This window comes from Falco naumanni, chromosome W (genome assembly GCF_017639655.2).
Source record: "Falco naumanni isolate bFalNau1 chromosome W, bFalNau1.pat, whole genome shotgun sequence".
NCBI lineage: Eukaryota > Metazoa > Chordata > Aves > Falconiformes > Falconidae > Falco > Falco naumanni.
Genome location: NC_054079.1, coordinates 18,605,639 through 18,627,479, shown reverse-complemented (window position 1 = coordinate 18,627,479; position 21,841 = coordinate 18,605,639). Strand labels below are relative to the sequence as shown.

The 21,841-nt window shown below is 46.9% G+C and overlaps 1 protein-coding gene across 7 annotated transcripts in view; it reads left to right on the top strand.

Annotated features, from left to right (window-relative positions):
* The window catches only part of LOC121080592 (zinc finger and BTB domain-containing protein 7C-like), a 117,287-nt gene that overhangs the window by 7,617 nt on the left and 87,829 nt on the right, over positions 1-21,841 (top strand). Inside the window, exon 3 of one of the 7 annotated variants that reach the window (XM_040578726.1) lies at positions 871-1,022. The exons of 5 other annotated variants lie outside the window; for them this stretch is intronic. The gene's annotated coding sequence lies outside the window, so the exon portion shown is untranslated. Of the gene's footprint in view, positions 1-870; positions 1,023-13,545; positions 13,624-21,841 lie in introns of those variants that run through there. One more of the 7 variants, XM_040578729.1, reaches the window with a different exon arrangement.

Below are 21,841 nucleotides of genomic sequence, written 5' to 3'. Positions count from 1 at the left end.
GCAGATCTCCCTTGGGTCATTTTTTGTGTTATATTGTACTGGGAATGTCATGGAGGATTGTCTTTCTGTGCTACATTTAAGACCTACTGAGCTGTAATTATGGTCATTATTTTAAGGCTGGTGCCCAAGTGGAAAGGCAGAAAGACAGGATCGAGTGATGAAGACATTGGTGTTGGTTTGGATTTATATCCAGGCAGGCTGTGTTCAGTGTTGGAGGAGATGGGATGATGCCGGTACAAGTCTGGGAGGAGACGGTTGCACAACATGACAACAGAGAGGCAGATGGTGTTAGTTTAGGTCTGCAGAGACAGTGCTGAGCTGTGGGGAAGAAATAATGTGATGTCAGCGTTAACCTGATGTGGTGACAAAGCAACATCACTGTGGTTCTTTGGAGGCAGGATCATGTGGTGATGTCTAATGCAGGGCTGCCCCACAGCAAGCAGACATGGGCAGCGAGATGGCTGCCCTTCCAGCTCCCCATGAGTGTGCACGCAAGTGCACTTGCACACATTGTTTTCATTCTTATGTTGGACCATTACACATCCCTCTGCCACATGCTGGAGCTTGCCGAGATCAGCTTGGCTTGTTGGCAGCTGTAGGTGAGATGTTGATGTGTTCCCCATACCTTTACTCCAGGATGAGCTTTCCCTGTCTGGAAGGACGCTGGTGGTGGGCTCGAGGCTGGTGCTGGGCTCCTCTTCAATAGTCTGCCCTGTCCCTGGCATGGGAAGCCCAGCAGTACTTGGCAGCAGGATCCCTGTTGCTCCACGTGCAATATTTGCATTGATCAGTTTGCAGAGGACTTTAGGCAGCTTGGTGCTTGTTTGTGTTGGTCTTGGAGGTGCCTGATGATGATTAACCCTTGTACAGGCTTTCTTCTGGCAGAAGAGTGGCCTTTGAGAACACAAGCTACGGAGGGTTGAGGAAGGCAGGGGGACAAGGAGAAGCACGGAAGGGAAACCTTTGAAGAAACTGCTTGAGGCTGGGCTTCCTTCTGGAGGTGATGGCAGGGTGGCCCTGAGGTCAGTGGATTTGCAGGGGTGAGGGATTTTGGTAGCAAATAAAAAGGGGAAACTGGTAAGGGAGAAGGTGGTGGGTGGTGAGCAAAGGGTGTAGGAGGGCAGCTGCCTGCAAGCCAGAGCGGGCAGGGAGGGGCAGAGTGCGTGACATCAGTGACATCCATAAACGAGAGGGTATTGGGTTTTGGCCACTGCTGTCACAGTGGCTCTGCAGGATTTAGCCAAGCCTTGCTATCAGGGAAGCTGCTGCTCTCGGGACACATCCCGTTGCTTCCTCAGATTAGATGTATAAGGAAGACATTTTTTACGATGAGAGTGGTGAGACACTGGCACAGGCTGCCCAGAGAAGTGCCTGATGCCCCATTCCTGGCAACATCCAAGGCCAGGCTGGACGGGGCTCTGAGCAACCTGATCCAGTTGAAGATGTCCCTGCTCATGGCAGGGGGTTGGACTAGATGGCCTTTGAAGGTCCCTTCCAACCCAAACCATTCCATGATTCCTCCTGGGCCCTGGCACCTGTTGGCTCTTGTCTGCAGCTGAGAACCCTGCTGATCACCTGTTCTTCAGCAAGGGGGGAGATCTACAGACAGGTCAGCTTGGGGAGGAAGTGTGGTGAGCAAAAACCTGATATTGAGGACTGGAATTTGTCCCAGGAGGTGGGGTACCTGTGGGGGGATGCCCAAGGGTTTCCCTGGCTTGGCCACTACCAGCCTGGGTGACCATGGAAGGTCACTCCAGGTTTTGTGTTCTTCACTGCCTGGTCTGTGGAGCATCTCTTTGCTTTTCCAAGGCAGGGATTATATTTGATGTTGCACAAAAAATGTTAATAGTTCGACTAGCATGATGATATGCCCTCTTGGCTAGGTCTGTGGACCTCTGTAATACGGACAGTGAATTGTAATGATAAAAAATTCAGCCGATGCCCAAAGCCAGTAGGTGTGGTTCTTAGGATCTTCCACCCCCTTAAGCAGGGAGATATCAGAAGGTCTGCAGTGAAATGACCCTGATTTGCACTAACTATCCAGATTTTTGGGTTGCTGACTCATAAAACTTGTACAAAATACACAAAGTTCAAAATAACAGATGGATTGGATTTTCTTCTTCTCACATACAGGGGACCTCAAAGTTTGATGTTTTGATGTTTGCAAACTTTGTAGAAGGCAGTGATGAATTTGCATGGGTGGGATAATCACCTGGAAGGAAAGAAGTCAATGAAAGAGTTTTTTGGCAGTGAGAAAGAGATGGGGAGCTGTAGATTGCTGGTCATCCAGTTAACCCAAACTGTAGCCAAGGAGCATCCATCCCACCAGGTTATGGTAGCACCATTGTGTATGATCCATCTGGTGGTAGATGGGAATGGCTCCGGAAAGAGAGGATGTGGGGTATGGACTGGGCAGCACACATGAGGAGCACACAGCTCAGTCCCATCTGCTAGGAGGCTTGAGCTAAATTTTGTGGTGGTGCTAATTTCTGTTAATGAGCAAAAGGCAAGGCTTGAAATTCAGCTGCTTGATGGGTGTGTTGATGTTTTAGAGCAGAATGGATGTGGATTAATGCAAAGTTGTTCAGATGTGAGAGGGAGAGATGTTTAATTCTCCCTTTTAAAACTTCTGTGGGATCTTCACAATTCCTTTCTTAGTGAATTCTATGGTGTGAGTTCTGCTTGGACTTAGTGTGTGACCTTGGCTAAGGCACTCTAGACTGGGGTGCATGAACTTGATTTTGATGGGTACCTAAACAAGGGGACTTGGTCCTCAGATGTGAAGCCTGTGAGTTAATCTCTGTGCATGTAAGTTTAAGCATATGTATCTGCTAATTAAATTCCTGTTCTTTTTTCCCCCAGCTGGGGGAGCAGAGATGATACTTTTCTCCCAAGCTCTGAGAGGTTTATGAAGTATCTGGAAAGATGAGGCTGCAACAGCGTCGAGCTTCCCAGGAAAAATATAAGGGAATTTGCCATCTTCTGCTTGTGACAGTGACTTGTAAAGCCGACTGATATTGGTGTACTAGTGACTGCAGACCGCTGAGGGTGTATCTTGCAGGTCCTTCTGATGCTCTAGCTCTTTACTCATCTGCGGGTGCAGGGGGCCGCTTCATAGTGTGGGTGGCTGAGCAGGAGGCAAGCTTGTTCCTGCACTGCCATCACATAAATACACTTAAGTGTATTTGAACTCATATCAGGGCAAGTTTTCTGTTGTAGAGAGCAAAACCAGCATGGCCAGTAATTGCTCTGGTGGTGGTGTCCATAGCAGCCCTGGCTTGCTCCTTGCTCTCCTTGCCCTGCCAGGTGGTGCCTGCAGGCAGGTTGTGCTGCTGGGCACCCCTGCTCCTTCAGGTCTTCCCAGGATTGTACACAGAGGGCTGCAGCAGCCTCCTTTGGGCTCGGAGCCATGCCCGGCGCTCTCTGGGAGAAGCCAAAGCCCTGGTGTTAACTTCTTGGTCTTCTGAGGGTTCATGTGCAAAGCTCTTGCCTGGGCTGTGATTCAACAAAATGTCTGCCATCTTCACATTGGCTTTTCAGGGCCCCAAATCCCCAGGAGAGCATCTGAGCAAGCTGGTTTTGCTGTCATTTTTGCTTTTAGTCAAAAGCCCTCCTCCCTTCCTCTTCAAACCCTTCCTCTGCTCTGTTTCCTCCACCAAAATCCTGTTTCCTTCTTCCCACCAGGATTTCCTGCCTGTTAAGGAAGTACAAGCTGCATATTTTATGCTTGAGATAAATACAAAATATGATCAAGGGTTTGAGCCCCTCCATTTCAAAATGCCTGCAGTGCCTGTGAAGGTTTCTCCTAATAGCTACTGCCTGCAAATATTGGCTGGAGGAGGCTGGCATCTCAGAAGGGGTTTTGTGCAGGAGGTCACTGTGTGCTGGGGTTCAGACCATCATTAAATGCAGGCTAGGTGGTTCCCCTCCCATTGATGGGTTTTCCAAGCCCTTATTCCCATCTCCACACACCCAGGGTTTATCCCAGGTTAAGAGGGAATAGCTGAGACTCTTCCAGACTCAGTACTGCTGGTGTAAGTCATCTTCACTAGGTAGCATCCCTAACTTTGCTCTCATTTACAAGGGTGCAGCTGTGATCAGTGCTGCTGGGAGCATCACCTGTGCATGGTAATGGAGGAGTAGTCAGGGTTTTTAATCACTTATTCCAAGTGTAATTCCCAGGCTGTTCTGAGTCATGTCAAGAACTGCAAAACAAGGAGCCTAGCCTCCGTCCACACTGGCAACTGATGACAACATTGTGGCAAGTGGTGATGTAGAGCACGCCCAATCCTGTGTGCTGTGCGCTGGCTTTGCACACACAGCCTGGGAAAAATGAGGTGCACAGCACCCTGTCTGGGAGGGAAAAGAAGTGCAAGGGGAAAAACGAGCTGAAGGGTGATTTGCAGCAATGACCGTAAGTACAACTCTTAAAAATTGTCTTGGAGCTGTGCTGCCAGTCTGTGGTATAATGTAAAATGCACTCAAGCAAGAAAAGCCACCTGGCAGTCAAAGGAGATGTTGCATCTCAGGAGGTTGCCATGAAGGCTGTGGTTTAGAAGACTCCCTATAAAGACAGGTTGCTGTTAGGGAGCGCAGGTATATGTCTATCGGGGGGGGGGGGGGGGGAGGGGAAATGGGAAGAAGGGATGCAATTATGCTTTCTCCTCTGTGAAGCCTTTCACCCTCATGAGCTGATCGGTGCATGGAGGTAGAAAGGCTTGTGAGGGTATTGTACACATTAAGCTGTGGTTGCTTAAAGCTTTAGCTGTGCAAGTGGGAAATGAGATGGTGAAACCAGGAGGCAGAGAAAGGGTAAAGACCAGGCAGCAAGACCCCAGTGACTTTGTGCTGAGCTGTTAAAATCATGTTTTTCCTTGCTTTTGGCTGGAATTGTGCTGTGGGGAAGGTAAAAGGGGTTAGATTTAAGTTGTTTAGTAGATGTGAGGGAGGCTCCAAGTTCAGAGCTTGTCCCCATCATTGAGATCTGGCACAGTGAACGACATGTTCATCTAAAGGCTGATCCACAGGGAGTAATCGCTGGCTGAGCCGCTGCCCACTGATTTTCCACATGGGTACTTATGGGTCTGAAGCAAAAATGAAATAGTGTCAAGTATAACCTAGGGTTTCAGATTGGAGTAGACCATGTCACGGGCATCATGCTCCAGGGCTGTCCCCTGGATGAGTCAATGTGGAATATGTAGTACATGCCCAAATTATGGTTTGGTGCCTTCCTCAGCTCATCCCTTTGTAAGACACTGTGTCCAACCCTGAGACTGTTCCCCAGAGGCATGTACAATCATTGCTTAAGTTGTGTATGGAGATGAAATCAATCCCCAGATCTTCACTCTTCCTTCTCCATGTTCACTTACTTGACTTCTGTATGGCAAATGTCAATCCTTAAACCTTGCTGGGTCAGCCTGTGCACCTTCAACCAGACCCTCCATTTGAGAGGGCTCCTTTCACCTGGGGGCTCACTGCCCCACAGAGCTCAGCTGTACTGGCTGTCCCTGTGTTAGGGACCTGTTTCTTCTGGCCCAGGAGGGGTTTTGAAGGAGCCTTCCATTTCTAGGCTGAGCAGGGTGGACCTCCAGTGCTCCCGAGTGAGCTGTGCACCAGACTCTGCTGTCTGGGATGAGTTTAGACATTGGAGGAGTCTGGTGAAGTCCTTTCATTAAACTGTATATTGAGGGGGCCTTACCTAGTTGAACTGCATGCTCATTAATCCCATGTGAAGCTTGGAGCAATAGGAACAAAAATGGAGTAGAAAACTGGCATGCAGAGGAGGACCTGTGCTTAAAATATGATCGCTTTGCAAGATGTCATGACATTTCCCATGACTTTGGCTCTTGTGTGAGCTCAGAGCCTTCCTGGGGCTTCCTAGTGATTTGGCTCCTGTATCTCCCCCTCTAAGGTGGAAACATAATGTTTGGTCTGGCAATGTGCTTTGTCCTCACTGAAGGTGACCTGCCATCCACATCCTCTGGCTGAGGTGGGCAGGAGAACATGTTTCTCATGTCCGTTGACAAGTGTATCTGGTAGTTGTAATGGTTCAGTGATAGCCCTGATGAGATCCCTGCTAGGATCCTCTCTGTGCAGGAGATGTTGTGTGGGGAAGAGGAGGAGGACCGGAGCAACATACTAGTATGAGCTGTTGGGTAGAAGAGATCATTGCTGTGAAGTGCTCGGGGAAAAACTGCATCTTCTAATCTAGCAAGTGCAAGTAGCAACCTCTGATATTGCCACCTCCAAAAGGCCCCAAAAGACATGATCTCACATCTGCAAACATCTGTGTGGATGTTAGAGTCCTGGACCTAGTAGTGTTCAGCTGGTGAGACCTGAGCTTAGGCAGGTGTGGGTCCTGCATGAAAAGAGCCTTAGCAAGGTGCTGAAGCATTTCTTTGTTGGTTAATGTGTAGCAGCAATCGGCTTTAATGAAGAAACTACGAAGAAATTCAGAAAATAAATTCATTCAGAGGTCATAATGGGTTTAGAAAAGACAACAACTAAAAATGCATGTAGTGAAGGGAGGCATAAATACCCCTCTTCTGCTCCTTGGGGTGGTTCCCAATGGCAGGAAACCTCCTGTGTGCTGCCCACAGATCCAGGTCACATCAGTCCCTGCTCTGTGAACTTGCAGTGATAACTGGAGCCTCCTGATGACCCATGACAGGTCACTCTGAGCTGTGGTCCCACCAGGTGCTGCAATGTCAGGCTCAGTGGTGATGGGCTGCTCTGAGAAGGATTGAGCCAGGACTGTTGGTGCCCAGATGTGCCCAATGGGGAGAAGCAGCCTCCTGGGAGAAGGATACCTCCCATCTCTCTCAACTCAACAGACTGGGAGAGATTGCGTTAACGTCTCATAATTGCTGGCCTGCTTGGGAGACAAGGCTGTTCTACTTTATTTTCTTTTGATATTAAAGACATCCTTTAAAGAAGTGTCAGCTTGTAGGTTGTCACTTTTATGATTAAAAAAATTGTAGCCACTTGCTTGGGGTGTGTTTGAGAACAGCAAGGAAGAGACTGGTTTAGGTTAATAAGTGAGGGCTTAATTTTCATTATTTGCCTAATAGTAGTCTCTAATAGGTAATGGGCAGCCTTTGAATTAATGTGGGCATGGGATCTCCAGTGATGCCATCAGGGAAGGGTTTTATTGCTGGGAAGTGCAGCTTTGCTTAAGATTTCTAGTAAATTTCATAACCAGAAGAGCCAAAGCATGTTCATGATGGTGTGTGCTGTGCCTGGGGTGGCAGGGTCTTTCAGGGACAATATGGATTCTTTGTAAATGCATTGAATCTCAAATGCAATCAGGGTCTTGTTCAAGTCTTGCTGGTCTACTGTAGGCAGAGGTCCAGCCAAGAAGTTGCCCTCGTGTTTTAATCTGTCTTAAGTAGCTTGCAGAGTAGTTGTTTGTTTCATGGACATGGGGTTTCCTCTCATTTTTTGCCCTTAAAAGCCTATCATGCTGTCATTTTGCATGTCCCTTCAACTGGCAGATACCTTACTGCTTGTCTGGAGGCATGTGAATGGTACTTATCTTGGATATATGCTGGAGGGGGATATTTCTCTCTCTGTCTTTATTTTCCTTTCCTTTTTTAATGCTTTGGTTATGCCAGTGTTTGTGGTAACAGTGGAATGGCATTGAATGGCTTGAGATAGCTTGTTGTGAAGCAGAGGAGAAAGTGTTAATTTTTGGGGTGGAAAGGAGATAGAAGATGTGAGGCCAACTTCTTTTCTGGAGATACTTCCTTGGCAGTAGTTAGGAGCCCGTGCTCAGTGAGCTAGCTTCCATGCAAGGAGCAAAATGCAGTCAGCATCCTTGTGAAACGAGACAAGCAAATGGATGCAGACATAGAAGAAAGCTGGGGAAGCAATGGGACATAGATCTAGGATAACTGTTTCTTGGTTTTCCTCTTCATCAGACTGCTCTAGGGCTGTCCCACCTTATTTTTGGTGATTATTTGGCCCTCTGTCAGTCTAGTGATCAAAGCATTCTTCTCTACCTCCTAATGTGCACTCAGTATTTCTCACAGTGATAATCCTGCTGCCTTTAGAGAGATGGTGTGGATGCAGCCTTGACTCTGTGTTGGGGTTTGCACCCACTTGTACCAGCAGTGAGCTGGGACCTTAGAGCTTATTTAGTTTCTTTTCAGTTAATCCACTTCCCTTGCTCAAAGGAAAGCTTCAGATATCTACCCTGGGAGTTTTTCCTCTTGTTTTCTACTGAACTCTTGTGAGATACCATGGGTTTTGAGTGGCGGATATAGGCTCTGACAGACGGCAGGTATTTTGGAAGTAAATGATGAAAAAGAATAGGTCATGGAAGTCTAAAATGTGCATTTTTGTTGCATGTGCAGTTGCAAATCTCACCAATGGCAGCTCTTCAAAGCGGAAGGCCAATTCGGCTAAAATTGCTTGAATGAGGTAATAAAATTATGCTCCCATGCAAGGTCCCATTATTCACAAAGTACATTTTTTTTGGATGCAAATTACAGAAGACCTTTCACTGATACAGTGGGGAAAAGAGTTTTCATGAGCCTCCCACAATTTAGCTGCTGAGCAGATAAATACTAATGTAACAGCTAAACACCCTATTAGAGCCCATTTGTACTCTATTATACTCTGGGGGCTGTCTCTCCTTGGATGTAATCTTAAACAGAGCTCATAGGATACTACTTAAAAGAAAGTACGTTTCTAGAATACCTTAAACCTCAAAATGTATATCCAGGAGCCCCTTTCCCAAAGCCCGGAACTCTTCCTTGACATTATTCCTCTGGGTAAGTCGCTGTTCAATGTGTGGGATGTTTCTGAATGTGGTATTGGTGGGAGAAAATACTGCATGCAGTAGGATGCTGAGGATACTCCATTCACCTGGAATGACAGGGAACTTCTACATGAGCAAAATAGTTACCAAAATTGCTGGTTGTGTCAATCAACAAGGTCAGGATTCATTCTTGCAGAAAAGAGTCGAGGAACCTTTAATGCATGTTGCCTAGAAGAGTGCATGTGCACCAAGTCTTGGAGATGCTACCTTTAGTGCCTTGGTCCAGTACTAACACATGCTGGCATGCTCAAGGAGTATTTCCTTCACTGCCTTGGTTTTTAGCTGGAGGATTCTTGTTGAAGAAAAACCCAGATCTGACTTTATACCAAAAGGCTTTCAGTTTAGGAGTCCAGAGAAAAGGAGCAGCTTCCTTAGGGGTATTCCCAGGAGCTCTGTATTTCCCATAAGGTTACTTTTTAATTTTTTTTATCTTGTTGTTCATAGTTCAGCAGGTGAAGAGCCAACTTCATTTAATAAGGGATGTTGGCTGAGGCTCAGGAATCGGAAGTTAAAAATCTGCAGAAGGGCATGGATTAAATACAGAAATATGTGGAGAACAGATAAGGCTTGAATGCAAAGAGGCTTGTTCTTCTTTCCCTAATCTCAAAAAGGCGAGAGGTAATGGGATCCAGAGAAAGGGCAACAGGAGATAAAAGCAAAATACAGATTTACATATTTTTTCTATTGCATTAATTCTTTCTACAAAACACTAATGAGACAGCTGCAGAAGTCTTCTGTATTTCATACCTCCTGTGACCATGCCTGGATACCTGCTTTTGTATGGTGGACAATGGGAGTGCAGTTGGCGTTGAGCTGAAGCCTGAGCTGTTCTGCATCTCATGCGGATTTGAGTTCAAATAAATAGTTTGACTCACTCAAGGAGTGAATTGAAAGAAGGAACTTGAGCTTCCAGCCTACAAGCACCATGCTGTGCAAGCAAGGTGTATAAACATGTAAGTTATTCTTTAGTGTGCAGTTCAATGCAAAGCTCATGCTGGAGGAGAGTCAGTATTTCAGACCTCCTGTAGCCCTGTTCAGGGTCTTGATGGAGGGTGTAAGGATGTTTTGGGTTAGACCTTTTAGAAATCCAGGAGAGTGGAAGTTTGTGGTGTGTCCTGTCCTTGGTTTTCTTTGGTGCTAAGTGCTTTCAGTCTGAGCAAATTAAAGTGTTAAAAGGTAAAAACAGGAACACCACCTGTCCCCTCGAACTATCACAGCAAAATGGGGATTATATGTTGCTAATGGCAGGGGACTCTACATTCAAATTTCTTGCTGGTGGAAAAAGTTGGTACCTTACTGCATTATCAGATGCTTGGGGACAGGTTCTCCTAGCTTTGACTGATTCAAAAGCACTTTGGTCCATCAGTCACCCAGGGAGGACGTACCAGAATGGTGATGGATTAAAGCCTAATGTTGCAAATATTCCTCTAGCTGCAGTTGATCTAAGATGGCTTGGAACCACAGAGCATGATGTTTTCTAGAAACAAGGTTGTAGGCAGCTCCTCCATGTTAGACAGCCCAAGTTCCTGGTGAGCATTGCAGCTGGCCTGGGGGCTCTGCTGGGTCCCACCACCAGCCTAATGGAAAGCAAACATGGATATGACCGCTCTCATGTCCCCAGAAGCCTTCACCAAGGCCTTTGGTTGATGGATGTGCTTATCTGTGTGAGTATTACTCATCTGAAGAGGGGTTGTGAGACAATACCCTTGGTTGTCATTGCTGGCTGGTGTTGTCATGCCTCCAGAGCCTTGCAAATCACTCATGGCGTGACATGGTTGTCTGTGTATGTGAGGAGAGATCTACTGAGAAATTGTTTTTCCTATATGTTAGTGCTAGCAAATAAATAATGTTCTCTCTGTCTTGGGAGATGGTTTTCTCCTGTGCCTTCAAATTGAGTGATTAATAACAACCATTGATCCCCATGAATGACAGCAGTATATTAGGAGAGAAGCGAGAAGCCCATGTTAAAATAATTTGAGAGGCTGTTGTCAGGTCATAGGCTAACCTGTTCTCTTCATATATAATATTTTTGTAAGGTGTAAATATTTCTAGGCTTGAGATGTTGGCTGGAGATTAAGTTTTGGGAATATACTGACGTGGATCATCTATAAGGGCATCTCAGGGTCTCAGCATCACAGTCTGGACCGAAACAGAGCTGAACTTTCAGTGTAAATTAATTCAAAAGTTGAATTTGGAGAAAGCCTGGACTGTTCATAAGCTTAAGTTGAATTGGGCAACTGGATATGTTGAAAATCCCCAGGGAGAGTTAATTTATTTTTAATGTCCAGGTATTTCATTTGAAATGAAATGTGTCATTTCGGAAATGCCAAAACATTTCCTTTTTGACATAATCTCAATGAAGCTTTTCAACTTTTTGTTTGGAGATAGCAGTTTGCAGTTAGAAACAGGAAAGGTTAAGCAAGACTTGGTAGTGAATGAAGACATTTTGTTTTGATTCAAACAAAACGTGGAGGGGTGGTGAAGTCTGATGTTTTTTCATGTTGCCAAACCCCTGCTCCCCCCCCCCCCCAAAAAAAAAAAATAAAAAAATCTGTTTCTTATTGACTGAAGCCATTTTCCTCCTATTTTTAACACAAATAGGAAATATCCCTGGATTAAAAACATAAATCATTATTTGCCCCTTCCAGCTCCCAGGGTGCCCTGATTTGGAAATGGTGAAAACCACTGATGGAAAACCCATGCAGGAATATGTAGAACAGGTTTTCATGGTGGGGCTGTAAGGATGCCCGTGGTGCCCAGTGCAGCATTCCAGCCCATGCTGGCCATCCTGGGCTTTATGGTAAAGCAGTCAAGGCCCTGAATAACCCAGTGGCAAAAGCATCACTGCAGGACTGGAGGAGAGGACAACATGCCTTAGGGAGGTGCCACCACAGCTTGCTGAGCCTGCCAAGACCAGAGAGGTGGTAGATGCCCCATCCCTGGCAGTATTCAGGGTTGGGTTGGACGGGGCTCTGAGCAGCCTGATGTGGTTGAAGATGCTCATTCCGGGGGCTTTAGACTAGATGACCTTTAAAAAGGTCCCTTTCAACCCAAACCATTCAATGATTCTAAGCTGCTGTGCTGCCTGTCCTCTCTTACCACCATCTTCCTACCCATCTGAAAGCAAACTCCATGATTTTTCTCAGATTGATGCTCCTTTCTATGGCGAGTGGGCTCAGCGGGCAGCTTGGTGATGCAAGATGTTTTCCTTTGGTAGGGCTCGCTACCAACTGTCTGACAGTGGAGTGAGACCATATTCACACTGGGGACTGCAGCAAGCCATTGATCTTGACGTACCCTCTTTGCAGGCTCTCTTGTTGTGTACTCTTGCCTTAGTGTTTTGAACAGGAGATGCATCATGCTGCCTGCTGGAGCCCAGGGAGGAGAATTATCAAAATGAGGGATGAGAGGGGCTTAATTGATCTTTGAGGATCAGCCTCCTGGCTTGTTCCTGTTTTCAGCTCCTTTCTACCAGAGTCATTCCCCTTGGTTAGAAGAATCAGTAAGGAGAAAAAAACAAGTTTTGCATCTGGGTGAGCCTCTGCTGATTTTATTCTGGGTTCTGGAGGAAACTGTGTGATATTCAATAGGAAGAAAATGGATGAGTTTTTTTAAAAAAAAAACACAACAGGGTCATCTAGAAATTACTCTGAAAATGCTGCTGAATTTCCAAACCAGAGCATGAAATCCTTTGCCCATATTTTTTTTTTTTTTTCCTTACACTCCGCCCCGCTCTGTCTTTAAACCATCCTTTGGCAATCTGGGGCGGATGCAATTCTCTGTCATGTTATCAATCACACCAGTGAGGCAGAGCAGCCTGTTCTTGCTGAAATACTGGAGGGCTTTTTGCGAGGGCAGCATCCCAAGACAGAGGAGCTGAGGGTACCGGAGGGCAGGGTTGGATCCATTGACTTCCTTTACCCTAACTAACAGGCTAAGCTTCCAAATGCATCTTGAAAGCAAGTCAGAGGAGACTGGCATGCAGGGAGGCATGAGCGTTCCCACTGGAATCAGTGGAGAATCCTAGTGCCCACCAGCGACTTGGAGCTGTCAACGCTGTGACATGTGAGATGGAGGTTGCAAAGCTCCGGAGGAACATTTTGCACAGCATGGGTCTAGTAGCTGTCATCCAAACCTGAGGTTTGGGAATAACCATGTGCAGGGTGATGGCAGCATCCCGATGGCTTTTGTTTCTTTAATTGCTAACAGCAAGGCATAGCTGTTTGCTGGGGGGGGGGGGGGGGGGGGGGGAATGCTTATGCTTGAGTTTATAGTTCCTCTTCTCCCATTGCTTTTACTCAACTTGCTTCAGTCTTTGCTGCTGAGCTCTGGAGGATTTTTGTGCTTTCAAAATAGACTTAACTAGCACCAAAGCAAGATTTTTATTTTATATTTTTTTTAAAAAAAAACCTTATTTAACAGATGGCAGTAGGGAAACGCCACCAAATGTCACCTACATGTTGGTGTAGTAGGGCTTTTAAATGGCTGCCCATATGCAGGGAAGCACACTTTCAGTTACTCATACTGGAAACAACCATGCCTGGAAAAGGCAACTTGTAGCTCTCTTTGCTTCAGGGCACAAGACAAAATTCATTTTAGGTGCTGAAGAGACTTTGTGGCAGCAGCAAACTTTGGATGGAGTCTAGAAGTGATTTGGGTAGCTGATGGTGTAAAAATATACTTGCTCTACATGGTGGTTTGTTGGTTGTTTTTTTTTTTGCTTTAGCTGGTATGGCCATAATCATGCAAACGTGCTGAATTGTCACCCTGGAATTGTTTTGTGCAAGTACCTGTGGACCAAGGTTTGTGAGTGGTTGCTGGTGGAGATGTCTTCACTTTGCACTGTGGGAACAAATACCATAGAATCATCAAATAGTTTGATTTGGAAGATGGCCTTCAAAGGCCATCTAGTCCAACCCCTGCCATGGGCAGGGACATCTTCAACTGGATCAGGCTGCTCAGAGCCCCGTCCAGCCTGGCCTTGGATGTTGCCAGGGATGGGGCATCGGGCACCTCTCTGGGCAGCCCGTGCCAGTGCCTCACCACTCTCATCATAAAACAATTTCTCCCTTCTTTCTAGTCTGAATCTCCCCTCTGAGTTTAAAACCATTCCCCCTTGTCCTGTCATTACAGGCCCTGCTAAAAACTGTCCCCATCTTTCTTCTAAGTCCCCTTTAGGTAGCAAAAGGCCACAATAAGGTCTCCCCGGAGCCTTCTCTTCTCCAGGCTGGACAACCCCAACTCTCCCAGCCTGTCCTCACAGCAGAAGTGCTCCAGCCTCTGATCATTTTGGTGGCTTTCTCTGGCCCCACTCCAGCGGGTCCATGCAACTAAAAGCTCTCAGCACAGGAGGGGCAACCTGTGTCTTAGTTATCTTTAGAACTCCTTGGGCACAGATATTACTGGGTTCAAGCTTGTCTGGCTGAATCCCACCCACCCACCTATCCTTGAGTCTATTTAGGTGTCTGTGATTTATTTTTTTCTTTATACAGTGTAAATGGAGAGTGCCTGCATGTCAATACAAAGCAAAGAGGGAAATGCTGCTAAATGTTGATTATTTCTTCATGTGGGCACAGCAGGGTTTCAGAGGTCTGGGGAGAGGGGTGTTTTCTGATACTGGAAATGGCTGTCCTCAAGGGAGGCAATTTGAACTTCTCTAGTCTATTATATATAGATAGATATACAGATATAAGCCTGGGTAGAGCCAGTGGTGAGGCTTGGGCTCGCCTCTCCCTTATTTGTAGGATGCTTCTGTTATCTTTTGAGATTAAAGGTGCCCCAGAAATGTAAACCACTGACAAGCCGTTCTCCTTTTAATGTAAAATAGTAATAATAAATACTGTCCTGCTGATCCCCTCATCCTCTGCGGTCACAAAGCACTCCATAAATTGCGCTCCAGCCTTTCGCATTCCAGCTGTTGCATGTACTGAGATACAGCTGCATGTGGGAATAGAAGAAATACTATCTTTGGGCCCACTGCTCATGTTATCCACAGGTTAATGCAAGTGGTTCATATTTCCCTTCACTCCCTCTTATCCCAGTCTCTGATCCGTGTTGATTTGGAGGCTTGAGTTCAGCCTGCAGCAGTTTATGCCTTTATTTCTGTTGAGTCCTTAATACAAGCCAGGACAGTGGCTATCTTCCATTCTCTGGCCAGGGTGATATTGTTGACCTGGTCTTTGCTCACCCCAGGCAGTGAATTGAGGCCTGCTGAAATACTGGGTGTTCACCTATTGTACAGATGGGGCAGGGTCATACTTTTTTCCACCTTGCTTTGCTGCCCTTTCCCATGGATCTAAAACCAGTGCCTGGCCTGATGCAATGCTCAGGTTTCCCTTCGACAGGCTGTGTTCCCCTCCCTCCTTGGCTTGGATCTTTGCTCATGGAGGAGAGGGCTCAGCCACCGTTATATCATGTTTCCATTCTGTCAGCTGCACCTCCTTCCCATCCAGCATCCGCTCAGAAGATGAGTGTTTTGGAAGGAGGGATGAGTGTGCCTGAGCTCTGGTATTTTTCCATGGGGACCCCTGTCTCCTCAGCACATACTCTAGCTCCCTGATTGCCCTTCCTTCCTCATCCTCATGCTTTTGGCCAAGGAGAGAACATAAGCCAGTAGGTCAGATTCTGTCCTAGCCCCCCAACAGCAGTCTAATTTCTCCAAGAGAAATTTATTTTGCAATTTCATCAGATACTCAAGACTCCTTCCTAGCGCTGAACCATCCATGTTTTAGAATCATTGAGTAGTTTGGGTTGGAAGGGACTTCAAAGGCCATCTAGTCCAACCCCCTGCCATGAGCAGAGACATCTTCAACTGGATCAGGTTGCTCAGGGCCTCATCCAACCTGACCTCGAACGTTCCCATGGATGGGCTGTCTGTCACCTCTCTTTCTGGGTGGTGTGGGGGGTTTTTTTGTTTCTTTTGTCCTCTGAAAGCAAAAGGCTAAAGATGTAGTTGAGGTTCAGCTGCAAATTGGCCTCCACACTCCTGTTTGTTGGGGCTTAGACAGGAGCCATATCAAAATTATCCAAATTCAGACTGGGCTCCTGTGGGCTGGCTGACCACAACCTCTATTGTGAAGGTGCAATCCAGCAGCCTGGGTTATTTTAAAGCAGGCGAGTGGAAAAGCCCACTGAGATAAATGCTCAGGTAATCACACGGGTCCAAACTGTGCAACCACTTTGTCATCAAAGCAATTTGTAAATCAACTTGATGTCTGGCAGGGAGGCAGACACATCGGGTCCCTTCAGTGTTCATTAGCATGCAGGTGGCAGTATTCTGCTGAAGCTGCTTTTTCTGGGAAAGCCATTAAAAAAAAATAAATTGAAGGAGGGAGGGAATTAAAATTAAGTATTAACCATAATTTCTTCTCATTAAAGGTAACAACAGTCCCAGTGCCAGTCTTGAACGGGGCTGGTTGATGGGTTTCCGAGATGGGGAAGCAGAGTGCATGCCACAGAAGTGAAGTGATGATCAAATAAGAAAGCAGATGAGGCTCCCCCCTCATTTTTAACAAAGGCAGGAATGGGGCCTGTGGCAGAGTGGTTTAGCCGAGCAGTTAGAAAATTGGAGGTCAAAGCCTGACATGGCTATTGATGAATTGGAGGGTGATGGAAGAAGAGTAGCAGACATTATGAGTGGGCTGCAGGAACTGAAACACAAAGCAAGATTAAAAGAACTTAAGTACCTGGAGGTGATGTGGCTCCATGGCAGTGAGGCGAACCATAATTACAGTCACCATATGCTGCAGCCTGGAGAGAGATGGAGAGAGAGGATCAAAGTGGGGTAAAACTGGTGTAAGGCAGAGGAAGGGGGTGAGATTCAGGTTGTTCCTTCCAGATGCTGTGTTTGGTCAGGTTGTGTGGTGCATCACTTGCTGGTTGTCTTTTTGGCCACCTCTTCTCAAATTATTCAGGTTTATACCCTGATGGTTCCAATATAGCTGCAGGTCATTAAGGAAGGGCTGGATTCTGCTCTGCCAATGAAGGGTGAGCCTATCTAAGGCAACCTCCAGTGCCTGCCATTGTAAAGCATCCCCATGGGTGTAGAGCAGGGGTCCTCAAACCACAGCCCCCGGTATTTACAGAACCCCCTCGCCGGGGGTTGGGGGGGGGGGGGGGGGGGGGAACCAAGCAGCCGCAGATGACTGCCTGCCACTTCATCCGTGTGCTGGCCCCATGTTTAAAAAGTTTGAGGACCCCTGATGTAGAGGAATGAAGGCAGTGGGTTGATTGGCATTGATGTTATGCAGCTGTGGCCTTGCCTCAGCGGCAGTGGGTTGATTGACATGGACGATGTGCAGCTGTAGCTTGTTCCTGCTAAGTGGTTAAATAGCCCTGAGGATTGTGGAGGAGGAGCAGTGTGGTCTGACCTCTGGAGGAAGGTGGTATAACACAGACAGTAGAATCTGACCGATGGTAAAGTCTTGTTGCAGCCTACTAGTTTGTTTGTGCTGCAACAATTGGTGCCCTGTGTGAAGCTGACTGAGTTGGACTCAGACTACAGCACATGGGCATCAGGTTCAACGCTTGAAGTAGCAAATCCTTTGAAGATCTGGTTTGCCCTTAGTAGCTCATACCACGTGGGGCTTAGTAGGCAGGGTGTTGGGCTGGAGCTGGCTTAGGGCTGTTAGCGGCTCTCAGGAAAGGGTTTCTGCTGGGAATGGCCAGGTGTCAGGCTCACATTGCAGCTTGTCTTGCAGTGGTGTCACTTACTGGCTCTCGCTTAATGAGATTGCTCATTTTCATGAAGACTTTATGAGCTTCATAACTTCTTATCATCGTGCCTCTCTTTGAAACTAGAGTGGAGATGATTCCCTGGGCAGGTGATGTGCTGGAAAATGTAGATGTAGAGACTTGCAGGTAGTTTATTAAGCTTTCTTCTTTACAAAGCCAAGCTCCAAACAAATCCCTAACTACTGTGACTGCAAAATTGTCTGTGGATCCAAGTGTAGTAGTGCCTTCCTGAGTCTGCAGGTAGCTGGAGACAGTAAAAGCAAGGGTGAGCTCTTCTGCCTCTTACCAAATGCTTCAGGGAGTTCAGCTTGGTGGCTTTGCCTTGGTTGGTCTAGACTTAACTTTTTCCTGGTGATTGTTTTAGTGGCTGGAGTGGCAAAGGGAATGAATTAATTTTCCCAAAGTCTGTTAGCACCATGCTTTTCCAGGTTTGCACTGATTGTGTGTTCAATTGATTGACTGAACCCATGATTGCACATACCATTTTTTTAGCCTGGCTGACAAGGAAACAGATCTGAGACCTCACTCTTTTTCTGTCCGCAGATCTCCCTCCAGTAATTCTTGAACGATGTGGTGGCTGAGGGTCTTATTTGATGGAGGGCTAGGAGTAATTTGAAACGCCTAGGTTTCTTGAGAATAAGTATCTTGCTAGAGACACACTAACGAGCTGAGTGAGGAAGCCCCTGCAGTAGTCTTAGACACTGGTGAATCTGGTGATGCTAGAGCAATGTGATGTGGTTGTCACTCATCTGCAGAGGCTTTCTGGGTGGATGCTTTTAGCAAATTAGTCCTAAGGGTGCCTGCAGTCTCTATATACAGCCAGGTACTCCTAGGATAAATCCTGGACCTAATTCTGAGCTGTTGGGTGCCAGCTTCTGCAGAGTGGGGACAAGAAGCAGCCAGGCTGATGCTTGACTGTGAGGCAGAGGGATGGAACCTTTTGCATGTGTCTGAACTGGGCAGACATGAGTTTTGAATCAGAATAAAAAAAAAATCTGAACCAAAAAACCAACTGGTTGGTTCATTAAGACATGACTAAGGGCTGCTTGGGTTAATGGAAAAGTTGAGCAAAGCATAATTGTTCCTGTATAAAGAGCACATGGAGGAGCTATGGAGGCAATCAGAGGTTATGTCTATAAGGTGTTATTTGTGTGCTTGTAGGTTTGAAGGGAGTAGACAGGCCAGCATCACTTTGCACAAGAAGGAAAACTATGAAAATAAAACTCGAAAGCTTTTATTTTGAGGGCTGTTCTTACCAGAGTAGCTGCAGCTGGTAACTGACTTGGGATGCTTTGGGTTCAGCGTTGGTCCAGCAGTTTTTTTACACATTTAGTTTATATCATGGGATTCTGTGCCAAATGAGATACCATTTGCTTGTGGCAATCTCACTGTGTTCCGCCCAGCGCACTGTCCCCTGCAGCTGGCACAGAGCCCATCTGTAAGTGCTAATGGGTGGAAGGGGCACCCATTTGTCTGTGTGCTTTCAAACCCATTCCAGCTCACTGCTGGTGGACATGTGGACCAAGCCAGAGGTCTCCAGTGGAAGCTGGGCAGTGATGCCAAGTATGTCAGTGCTGGTGACCGCCTCCCTGCAATGATTTCCCAGTGTTTTCTCTGGCCACGTCCAGCAACAGAGCAGTAAGGGGCAGCTGCCTTTTCCTGCTGCTGGAAGGTGGGAGGTGAAGGGTGGGCAGCCCTCAAAACAAAGCCTCAGCAAGGGTATCACCTCCTTTCTGCCCTCCTCCCTAATCTCTTCATCCCATTGCATGGTTACACTGGATTTTGCTCCCTTGCTTTCCTCTCCTTTAATGCCTGATTGCCACAGCTAACCTCACCACCTTGCTCGTGGATCAGATCAGCAAGTGATGTGCAGCTGTTTGGCTGCTTTTTTTGGTTACCTGGGGATGGTGGGAGAGACACAAATAAAGGAGAAAGGGGTGGGCAAGGTGTGGTGATTGTTGGGGTGACTGCTGGTGTCTCTGCTGCTGCCCCAAGAGGAGAGGGGGACACCAGGGTGAGCTTGGGAAACCCCCACCAGCATCCATGCAGCACCTTCCATCGCACTGGTGAGGAGCTAAGTAGAATTTAGTAAGTGTTATATCAACACAGAAACACATACTCGATGCAGAAGCAAGCTGACTGAGATGGAATAAACACTGTATGCATCATCTCTTGTTCTTTCTCCCTCTTTTCTACTCAGTAGCACATGCTGATGTTGTCTGGGTGGGTCTGATCTTGGCGCTTGGGTCATTTTATGACTGTTCTTGCTGTTTCATGGGAATTAAGTGATTTATGTGCATCTTTGCAGATCTGGGCCTTTAGTTAATATCTAAGCACACACCCACGCGTGCAGCTATGGCAACATCTTATAACCCCTGCGTAGAAAAATATTTCCTTTTCATTGTAGCAGTAAAGCTGGAATTTTTGAGAGGACTGATTGTGTGAAGTGCCTAACTCCCACCCAAGTAAATAAGAGCTGAGCATGTTATTCTTTCTGATACCCTTTTTGGAAAACTCCTTGGTGCGTGTGTCTCCTGATGGTAGATTGGGGAGGGAAAGGAGGCAGCTGGAGCTTGGGTAGCTTTCCGGTGGCTGCTCTTTCTTGTAGCTTTGAAATACTTAGACATCACCCCGGAGCTCCTGTGGAAAAATCATCCAGGCAGTGCTGTGCAAAGTGAGGCTGGCTTGAGATGCTCAGTGCAGGGGATGCTGGGGTCCATCCCTGGCTTTCCTGGATAATTCACTTTCCCCAGAGTAGCTGCAGGACTCAAATATCCATTTTGGGCAGCCCAGTGCTGAGATGGCAGCTCTGACTCTCTACCCCACTGACCTCAAGGGCCCCACCTCCCCTGGAAGAGGTTTGCAGCACGGTGGTGATGATGAGATCCCTTTTGCTCCTAAGCTGGGCTCCTGGGCTGCTGAAGTCAGGTCCCTCCCACTCAGTGTGCTCCACCGGTGCTGGTTTTGTATCAGGGCTTAAGATTTAGGAGCAGTGTTTGGCCCCGAGTGTTGTCTCACCTGGGGTAGTGTCGAGGGATGTTACGTGTAGAACCCAGGAGGAGATCCTTGAAAGCATTTTGAAGCTGAGGGGAGGAATAAAATAAAAAGAAGAGACTGTTTTGTCCCCCCAGTCAGCAAAGCAGCTTTAATGAAATTCTGCAGAGGGCGGGCAAGCCAGTACAGTCAGCAAAAACTGGATCTGGATGGCTGTAATATAACTGTTGAGGGAGATGGAGGAAGCTGGAGACACTACCCTGCCCTGTGCCATGCTGAGCATGGCGGTTTAACACTACAGTGTCCTCATTAGGAGAGCAGCCATCTGTCTGTATGCGTGCACACCTGTGTGCACTCATAGACTCATTGAACAGTTTGGGTCGGAAGGGACCTTCAAAGGCCATCTAGTCCAACCCCTGCCATGGGCAGGGACATCTTCAACTGGATCAGGCTGCTCAGAGCCCCGTCCAGCCTGGCCTTGGATGTTGCCAGGAATGGGGCATCTACAACCACTTTTGGCAAGTAATTTCAGTAGAACCTGCCTGGGCTGGCCAAGGTCTTCCTCCTCCTCGTGTCTCAAGGTGATGTTTATCCCTCAGTGTCCTCTTCTTCCACCCATGTGGACCACCCTCTATTTTGGGAGCAGCTGCAGCATGCTACAGTATTGTTGTGACTTGAATGTGGAGAAGGGTGACAAAAGGGAGTGAGAGGGCAGTAGGTGGTGGGAGGTCAAGGAAGAGTTGAGGCTGAGCCAGTGGAGGCCAAAAGGGGATGGGAGGCCAGAAAGTGGTAGGAAGCCAAAGAAAAATGTGGGAAATGGGAATTAAGGAAATGCTCTTTTTTTTTTTTTTTTTGCCATGACTATGAGGTGAATTCTGCATAGATGCACGCTGCTGTTTGAGGTGTTCAACAGATTCGTAAATTACTCTGAAACAGTTGCTGAAAAAATGACTATATTTACCAATTTCAGTGAATTATTTCAGGTAGGTATGTCCCCACCTCTCTGTGGTTTTCTCAGTGTCACTGTGGGTAGTTTTTTGAAATGTCAGCTGAAATCTCAGTCCATGTCAGAAAGGCAAGATGAACATTAGAAGCTGTTAGGATGAAGTTTGAGAAGAAAAGGAGATAATGAGAGTCATGGCTGGACTTCATGTTACAGGAACATCTTGGGCAATGTGCAGCCCGATGCAGAAGGAGTGACAGAGGTGGGAAGAATGGAGTAGCTTTCATAGGAAGAGAGACTCAATGGACGAGGCCCCTTACAGCTTTAAAAAAACTCCTTCCTTGGAGATT